General features: G+C 46.5%; 1 pseudogene; it reads left to right on the forward strand.

Moving 5' to 3' along the window:
* LOC129117056 (netrin-G2-like) overlaps window positions 1-10,000 on the forward strand; it is a 19,672-nt pseudogene that overhangs the window by 5,527 nt on the left and 4,145 nt on the right.

Here is a 10,000-nt window from a genome sequence, read left to right on the forward strand (position 1 = left end):
GAAGTACTACCTGATAAAGAAGTACTACCTGATAAAGAAGTACTACTACCCTGAGCCTTCCTCGTAGCACTTATTGTATTCGTAGTAATTTGCCTCTGCACTATACCTTTGCTCTGGTTTATGCTTTTAGATGCTTGTTTAAGAAAGGAGATGCACTTATGACTTCTGGTGACTAGTAGTTCTCTTGAATACCTATGTTGAATACACTGCTTTGGATAAAAGCGTCTGCTAAATTACTTTAATGTAATGTAATGTATTATTACAGCCACAGCTAGTTCTAAGCGGCTGTGGCGTAGTGGAGAGCAAGGTAGTTCTCCAATCAGAGGGTTGGTGGTTCGATACCCGGCCTCGGCAGTCGATGTGTCCTTGGGCAAGACACTTAACCCCAAGTTGCTCCTGAAGGCCATCGGTGTGGACTGGATGATGAATGTTAGTTAGAGTCTGATGGTGGCACCTTGATGGTAGCCTGTCATCAGTGTGTGAATGGGTGAATGATATGTAATATACTACTGACTGTAAGGCGCTTTGGATAAAAGCGTCTGCTAAATGACTGTAATGTAATGTATTATTACAGCCACAGCTAGTTCTAAGCCTTCATATTGGCACGTTTGGACACCATACCGACATCATCACAACATTTCACACCTGTGACTTCGTAAGAACTCTGGATTCTGTGTTTCCCATCTGACTCTGTGTGTCGCTGTTCTGCAGGAGAACCCGTACCTGTGCAGCGATGAGTGTGATGCGTCCAGCCCAGACCTGTCTCACCCTCCTCAGCTGATGGGAGACAGGGAGAGGGGGGGGCTGATTACCTACTGGCAGACGGTCACATGGTCAAGGTATCCTGAGCCCCTATTGGCCAACATCACTCTGTCCTGGAACAAGAGCCTGGAGGTGGTCGATGACATCATCGTCACCTTCGAGTACGGCCGACCAACCAGCATGGTGCTGGAGAAATCTATGGACAAAGGTGATTGGTCCTTGAGCGGCTGAGGGAGGCGGGTCAGTCAATTGAACAACAGCTGGTAGTAACGTGTGATCTGGATCTGGTATCTGGTCTGGATCAATAAAAACTGCAGCAGATGACATTTTTAATATAATTTGTATGGTTTGGTCTTCAGAGGAAATAATCCAGCCGACATGTTGAAAGGTCACTTAATGGTGCCTCTTCCTGTTAGCTAAAGCTGCCCTTCAAAATAAAAGCTACAGACAAGCCCTTCCCCTGCAGAGAAGAATTAAGTTCATACAGCAGCAGCACTTCAGGATACTCCCAGGGACCACTGTGACCTGTAAGGTGACTGACAGGTGTAGCTGAGCTTACGGTAGGGCTAGCATGCGTACTGTCATGTTCCCTCCAGACACTCTTACGTTACTAAATGGTACTACCGTCAAAATCAAGTCAAGTTTATTTATATCATCCAACATCAAGAACAGAATCTGCCAGGGCAGACCCAAACCAGAGAAAGGTACCGGGACCAGTGCTGAGCCATGCAGGATGCCAAATCAAAATGTGACCAGCATGTTGAGTAAGACATAAACCACGAGCCCGTTGGTTACTGCATGGAAATGACTGATTATGATTACAGGACGATAAATGTCAGTGTTGTGGCAATAACCTGTAATAAAGGGTCAGTGTTTCTGTTCCAGGTGCAACATGGCAGCCGTATCAGTTCTACGCTGATGATTGTCTGGAGGCGTTTGGTATGTCTCCTAAACAGGTCTCTGACTTAGCACCGAGTAACCTAACCCGGGTCATCTGTACCGAGCAGTACTCCCGCTGGGTCGGAGCCAAGGTGGGTGATTGGTCGTGACACTGGTCATACTGGGAACCAGTTAAGGCTAATTATAAACACTGTCTACAGGGGATGTTTTTATACTTAAGTGAGAAACTTAGAATAGAGATCAAGAGGTAAAAAGCAGTGTTAGATAAAAAGGAAAGCACTTGACCAATGGTGGAAGAGCATGTTGACTGACTGTCAGCGTTCCACCAATAGGAGGAGAAGATCATGGTTTTCGAGGTACGCGCTCGGTTCGGGGTGTTTGCGGGTCCAAAGTTGATCAACATGGACGCCCTGTACACCCGGATGGAGACCATGAAGGGTCTGAGAGACTTCTTCACCTTCACCAACCTCCGACTGAGACTCCTCCGCCCAGCACTGGGAGGGACCTACGTCCAGAGAGACAACCTGCTGAAATACTTCTACGCTATATCTAACATCGATGTACCTGCCAGGTATCTACACCGACTAACAACCATCTACACGGATTTACAGGATCCCGCTGTGAGACCATCTGAAAACACTTTGTCTGGAAATATTGACACCTGATATCCTGAAATTGAAGGTGCACTCGTGTGTATTTGTGTGTTTCTTGCAGATGTAAGTGTAACCTACATGCATCTCAGTGTGTGTTACGCGATGCAACGCTGCAGTGTGAATGCGACCACAACACCAGTGGACAAGACTGTCAGCTCTGCAGCCGAGGGTTCAAACCCCGCAGCTGGAGACCAGGATCATACCTGCCCCTGCCGAAAGGCAACGCCAATACCTGTAAGAACCAGAACACACACACCGCCAACACCTGTAGTACCAGAACACACACACCGCCAACACCTGTAGTACCAGAACACACTGTCACACCGCAGAACAACACCTGTAGTACCAGAACAGACACACTGTCAACACCTGTAGTACCAGAACACACACACTGTCAACACCTGTAGTACCAGAACAGACACACTGTCAACACCTGTAGTACCAGAACAGACACACTGTCAACACCTGTAGTACCAGAACAGACACACTGTCAACACCTGTAGTACCAGAACACACACACTGTCAACACCTGTAGTACCAGAACACACACACTGTCAACACCTGTAGTACCAGAACACACACACTGTCAACACCTGTAGTACCAGAACACACACACTGTCAACACCTGTAGTACCAGAACACACACACCGCCAACACCTGTAGTACCAGAACACACACACCGCCAACACCTGTATTACCAGAACACACACACCTCTCAGTACTGAAGACGACACATTTCCTCAGAGAACAGTCGGTGGATGTCAGACAGAACCACAAAGTAACATGTTGTGTCTTTTTCAGGTGAAGCAGCCGAAACAGAAGCCAGTAAGTACTGTTCACCTGTTCACCTGTTCACCTGTTTGTTCCATGTCATCACCAGCTCCCTCTCCACTTACGTGGTCAGTGTTGCATCATCATCATATAACTCTACACATTATCACGTTTCTCTGCTGACGTGCAGTTCTTAACATCACTGCGTTTTTCTGCAACAATAACAGTAAAACACTCAAGTTATGATGGTCTTAAGTAAAGAATTATTAATGATTAATACATTAATACATTTTTTACTTCACCACACAGGAGTAAAAACAAAACAAGTATTAACAATGAACATTATTTTAAAATACAAAAATACAACAACAACACGGTAAAATAAAATACAACGATTGGAAAAAATATATGATAATATATTTAAATATTATTTTAGCTTTTTACCCGATGGATTTCAATGTACATCAGGTGGTTGTATTACATCATGAAATCACTCGCTCTGATTGGTCACACGGTTGATCACATGACTGGGTCAGTTAAATGGTGCATTCTGGGAGAAACATCTGAACGCTAATCTGTCGTTTAGGATGAGTTGACACACTGACAGATGGTCAATTCAATTCAGTTTATTTTGTATAGCCCAAAATCACAAATTACTAATTTTTTACAATCTGTATGCATCCTCTGTCCTTAGACCCTCACATCCTCTGTCCACCCTCACATCCTCTGTCCTTAGACCCTCACCTCCTCTGTCCTTAGACCTCACCTCCTCTGTCCTTAGACCTCACCTCCTCTGTCCTTAGACCCTCATCCTCTGTCCTTACACCCTCACATCCTCTGTCCTTACACCCTCACATCCTCTGTCCTTTACATCCTCTGTCCTCACCCTCCTCCTCTGTCCTTACACCCTCACCTCCTCTGTCCTTACACCCTCACATCCTCTGTCCTTAGACCCTCACCTCCTCTGTCCTTAGACCCTCACATCCTCTGTCCTTACACATCCCTGTCCACATCCTCTGTCCTTAGACCCTCACCTCCTCTGTCCTTAGACCCTCACATCCTCTGTCCTTAGACCCTCACCTCCCTGTCCTTACACCCTCACATCCTCTGTCCTTACACCCTCACATCCTCTGTCCTTAGACCCTCACCTCCTCTGTCCTTAGATCCTTCTCCCAGGATGGACAGAAGTCAATAGATGTCATGTGACCAGAATGAACAGCATAACAGATACAACACATTCAGTGTTCATGACATAAATGATTCATATAATCACAGTAGCAGAGTAACCAAGGAAACAATAAGACTACTGATAAAAGCAGCAATGACTATAGTAGAATTATAATAATGAAATAGGGAATAGTATTAGTAATGTGACTAATAATGATAGTGGTGGTAGCAGTGGGTGTCAGCCGGGCCACAGCAGGAGGCACCAGGTCTGTGTGTTTAATCTGTCAGTCTGTTTTAACCTGTTTATCACACACACACACACACACACACACACACACACACACACACACACACACACACACACACACACACACACACACACACACACACACACACACACACAGACCCACAATCCAAATCACCGTTTGGTCAGAATCAAAGTCAGAAGGCTTCAAACTACTTCAACACAGTTACAACTGTTCTCAATACACATTTATTTCAGAACTAGGACCCACAGAGGAACAGAGATTTAAATAATAACAACAGAACAATCTGATTCCTACTGAGGAGGTTCCTCTCTTCTTCAGAGGTGGTTGGATTTAGTTACAGAACAGTGAAAGAGAGGGTGAGGGTGAGGGAGAGGGTGAGGGTGAGGGTGAGGGTGAGGGGAGGGTGAGGGTGAGGGTGAGGGGAGAGGGGAGGGGAGGGTGAGGGAGAGGGTGAGAGGGAGAGGGTGAGGGAGGAGGGAGAGGGTGAGGGTGAGGGAGAGGGTGAGGGAGAGGGAGAGGGTGAGGGGGAGAGGGAGAGGGTGGAGAGGGAGAGGGGAGGGAGAGGGAGAGGGTGAGGAGAGGGAGGGAGAGGGTGAGGGAGAGGGTGAGGGGAGAGAGGGGAGAGGGGGGAGGTGAGGGAGGGTGAGGGGAGAGGGAGAGGGAGAGGGAGAGGGTGAGGGAGAGGGTGAGGTGAGGGGAGAGGGGGAGGGAGAGGGAGGGGAGGGGGTGAGGGGAGGGTGAGGGTGAGGGAGGGAGAGGGTGAGGGGGAGAGGGTGAGGGAGGGAGAGGGAGAGGGGAGGGTGAGGGTGAGGGTGAGGGAGAGGGAGAGGGAGAGGGTGAGGGGTGAGGGAGAGGGAGAGGGAGAGGGTGAGGGAGAGGGAGAGGGAGAGGAGAGGGGTGAGAGGGAGAGGGTGAGGGTGAGGGAGGGAGAGGGGGGGGGGAGGGAGAGGGAGAGGGTGAGGGGAGGGTGAGGGAGAGGGTGAGGGAGAGGGAGAGGGTGAGGGAGAGGGAGGGGAGAGGTGAGGGAGAGGGAGAGGGAGAGGGTGAGGGGGAGGGGAGGGAGGGTGAGGGAGAGGGGAGGGAGAGGGTGAGGGAGAGGGTGAGGGTGAGGGAGAGGGGAGAGAGGGAGAGGGGAGGGAGGGAGGGTGAGGGTGAGGGTGCAGAGCTGCATCTACATATTAGTTATTGTTTATCATTATTCATAATGCAGCGGCTGTGACTACCAAACAATTTCCCACTTCTTAATAAATATATAATATAATATATATGAACTTAATAAATGGACTTCTGTCACTATTCTAACTCATAACTGGAAAGTTTAAACAGTCAGAAGTTTCTGTTTGTCAACATCAATATGTGGATATTTAAATAAATAATAAAGGATTATCTTATCTCATGCGTTTGGGCTGAACGGGGCCAGTTAACAGAAACACCGATCACATCACTACTGTCCAAAGAGGGTTCTGTTCCTGTCGGTTCTCCGCTGATCCGCTGATCCCAACGGTTTGGATAACAGAACGTTAACAGCACCTCAATCATGGACAGGAACCCAACGGTCTCATGACACGTCATTTATTCTGGAGTCCACTGCTGGCCGGAGGGTCCGGGTGGGGTTTCAGGGGTTTTGGGGGTTCCTCCTAATCACATTGTAGAAAAAGTGAAAAGCTTTGAATATTTCATGTTCTGCAAAGAGTTCAGTGAGCAGAAAGCTGAGATTCACTAAAGAGACGTAACTCTTCTTCTCTGACAGCGGCTGGTGACTCTAACTCATCTGATAGACCTTCTGCCACATCAGATGGAGTGACTGACGCTACTACTGCTACTGCTACTACTACTACTACTGCTACTACTGCTACTGCTACTACTGCTACTACTGCTACTACTACTACTACTACTACTACTGCTACTACTGCTACTGCTACTACTGCTACTGCTACTACTGCTACTACTGCTACTGCTACTACTGCTACTACTGCCAATACTACTGCTACTACTACTACTACTACTACTACTACCACTACTGCTGACAGTATTATAACTCCTGACACTACTACAACTGACGTTACTGTAATAGATAGTACTACCACTATTGACAATACTACTACTACTGCTACTACTATAACTGAATATACCTCCCCTATTGACAGTACTACTACTACTACTGCTACTATAACTGAATATACTACCCCTTCTGAAAGTACTACTACTACTGCTACTATAACTGAATATACCTCCCTATTGACAGTACTAGTACTACTACTACTGATACTATAACTGAATATACCTCCCCTATTGACAGTACTAGTACTACTACTGCTACTTTAACTGAATATTCCTCCCCTATTGACAGTACTATTAATATTACTGCTATTATAACTGAATATACCTCCCCTATTGACAGTACTACTACTACTACTACTGCTACTATAACTGAATATACTACCCCTTCTGAAAGTACTACTACTACTGCTACTATAACTGAATATACCTCCCCTATTGACAGTACTACTACTACTACTGCTACTATAACTGAATATACCTCCCTTATTGACAGTACTACTACTACTACTACTGCTACTATAACTGAATATACCTCCCTTATTGACAGTACTACTACTACTACTACTGCTACTATAACTGAATATACCTCCCCTATTGACAGTACTACTAGTACGGCTGCAATAAATGAATATACCTCCCCTATTGACAGTACTACTAATACGGTTACTATAACTGAATATACCAATCCTACTGACAGTACTACTATAACTACTGCAACTATAACTGAATATACCAGCCCTACTGACAGTACTACTACTTATAACACTATTGGCACTACTACTTCTACTACTGATCTCACAACGACAGACAGATCTATATCTATTTTTACATACATGTGGACTTTTGATCCAGTCTTTACAAGCACAGTGAGTCCTCCCACTGTCACAAATACAGCCAGTACTTCTACTACCACTGACAAATGGAGTATTGATACTGAAGAAACAAGTACTGCTAGTGATACTTCCACTGTATTTGACACTGACAATGTTCAAACTATCAATAGCATCATGACTGATTCAAGCTCTAAAACTGACTTCATTAGTACAAGTGATACGGGTGACTGTCTTAAGGCTAGTGTAGATTCTACTACTTCAACAGGCGACATTGGTACTAAAGTTTTTACTGCTAGTACTACAGACTCATTTCCAGACTTTAGCAGTACAACAGAACCTACAGTGGACACAGCTTCTTCAAGCACTCCAGCTCTGGAGACCGGAGACACTCTGTACAAACCAGCTCCCACCGCACCAGACACCAACACTCCCAGTACCACTATTAGAACCTCCAGTTCCACCAGTACTAACAACCCCACTATCCCAGGCCGCAGTACTGACTCTGAGGTGTCTATTTCTGACCCAGTGACTCCACCTTCTGACTCCACCTCCTCACAAGACAACAAAGACTCCATCCTCTCTGGGACTAGTACTACGAACTTAATCACCAGTACTACCTTACCTTCTGATGGGTCAACAACATCAACTGGAACTCCATCAACAACAACCATCTCAGAAATAAGCCCAGCCAGTGACGGGGCCTCCTCTGGAGATACTTCAACCACTCAGACTGGAGATGTGCCACCAACAGGAGCTGACACAACTTCTCCTGATGTTTCTCCAGACACTCTGATCAATATACCTCCTCCTGATTTACCTGATGTATCACTGGAAATACCACCTCCCAATGTCCCTCCACCTAACGAAGCTCCATCTAATCTATCTCCTCCAGATGTACCTCTTCCTGATGTACCTCCCCCAGATGTACCTCTTCCTGATGTACCTCCTCCTGATGAGCCTCTTCCTTATGTACCTCCTCCTGATGTACCTTCCCCAGTTGTACCTCCTTCTGATGTTCCTCCCCCAGATATACCTCTTCCTGATGTACCTTCCCCTTATGTACCTCCGCCTGATGAACGTTCTCCAGATGTACCCCTCCCAGATGTGCCTCCTCCTGATGTACCTCTTCCAGATGTATCTCCGCCTGATGTACCTTCCCCCGATGTACCTCCTCCTTGGTTACCTTCCCTTGATGTACCTCCTCCAGATGAACCTCTTCCTGACATACCTCCCCCTGAAGAGCGTCCTCCAGATGTACCTCCTCTTGATGTACCTCCTCCAGATGTACCTCCGCCTGATGTACCTTCCCCTGATGTACCTCTTCCTTGGTTACCTTCCCCTGATGTACCTTCTCCAGATGAACCGACTCCAGATGTACCTCTTCCTGATGAGCGTCCTCCTGTGCTACCTCCTCCTTGGTTACCTTCCCTTGATGTACCTCCTCCAGATGAACCTCTTCCTGATGTACCTCCCCCTGATGAGCGTCCACCAAATGAACCTCCTCGTGACGTACCTCCCCCTGAAGAGCGTCCTCCAGATGAATCTCCTCCAGATGTACCTCCTCCTGATGTACCACCTCTGAATGGACCTCCTCCTTCTGAAGGAGGAAGTAATGCTGTACTAGACACAAGCACCTCCACCTTAGATACGCCTGACCCTGCTGGTGATTTGGCCCCTGTTGACTTCAGCTTCCCCTTTCCGGATGATCCAAATTCAGCTGACCCTGAATCAGATTCTGGACTAGTGCCTGTTGGTGATCCTGGGAACTTTCCAGATGATTCCCGTCAATCTGTTGTTGTTCCAGGATCAAATTCAGTCGATGTTGGACTGGATTCTGTCTCATCTGGGAAAGATACAGAGGAAGCAGGAAATGGTAGAATGGAATCAACTGGACCAGATTCCCCTGCACCAGATACTAAAAGTGCTGGTTTAGATTCTATACCCGATTCTCCTCCAGCAGTAGATGATCAAGGAGAAGATTCTTCTGATGCTCAAATGGAAGGAAAGTCTTCTAGGAGTATTCAGCTGCCGGTGGACCAGCAGAAGGTTTGGAGTTGGATGAAAAGAAAGACCCTGAACCAGAGAAGACGGGAGAACCAAAAGAGGAGAAAGGTACGGAGTCCTGTTTAGTCGGATCAGAATAAAGTGATGCTACACATGGAGAACTGGCAACAATAAATTGAGAAGATAGGGTCACAATAGATAAAGAGACACAATGCTAAGGAAGATGTATTTATTAGATCTGCTTATAAACTGTGTAAACGTGAGTTTCCATCAGAGCAGCTGCAGCAGAAGGTTTAATGGGCAGCAGCTTCAACTGTACTCAAATAAACTCTGTGATATATTTTGTTCTTACACATTTGAAACGTTTCCTTCCCTGTTGAACCAAACAGTCACTGAGGCCAAAGAGGAAACAAAAGAAGGAAACATGGAGAAAGATGACAAAGGCTACGAGAAAAAAGGTACAACATGCATAAACATGTCGTAGAACTGCCACCTACTGGCTAGTAGAGGCGGACATTTCTTTGGGATTCCTACAGGACGGGAATCAGTTCACAATTCATCATGTGACCTGGAAGTTAAT

The sequence above is a fragment of the Anoplopoma fimbria genome, unplaced genomic scaffold (genome assembly GCF_027596085.1).
Source record: "Anoplopoma fimbria isolate UVic2021 breed Golden Eagle Sablefish unplaced genomic scaffold, Afim_UVic_2022 Un_contig_13289_pilon_pilon, whole genome shotgun sequence".
Taxonomy (NCBI): Eukaryota; Metazoa; Chordata; class Actinopteri; order Perciformes; family Anoplopomatidae; genus Anoplopoma; species Anoplopoma fimbria.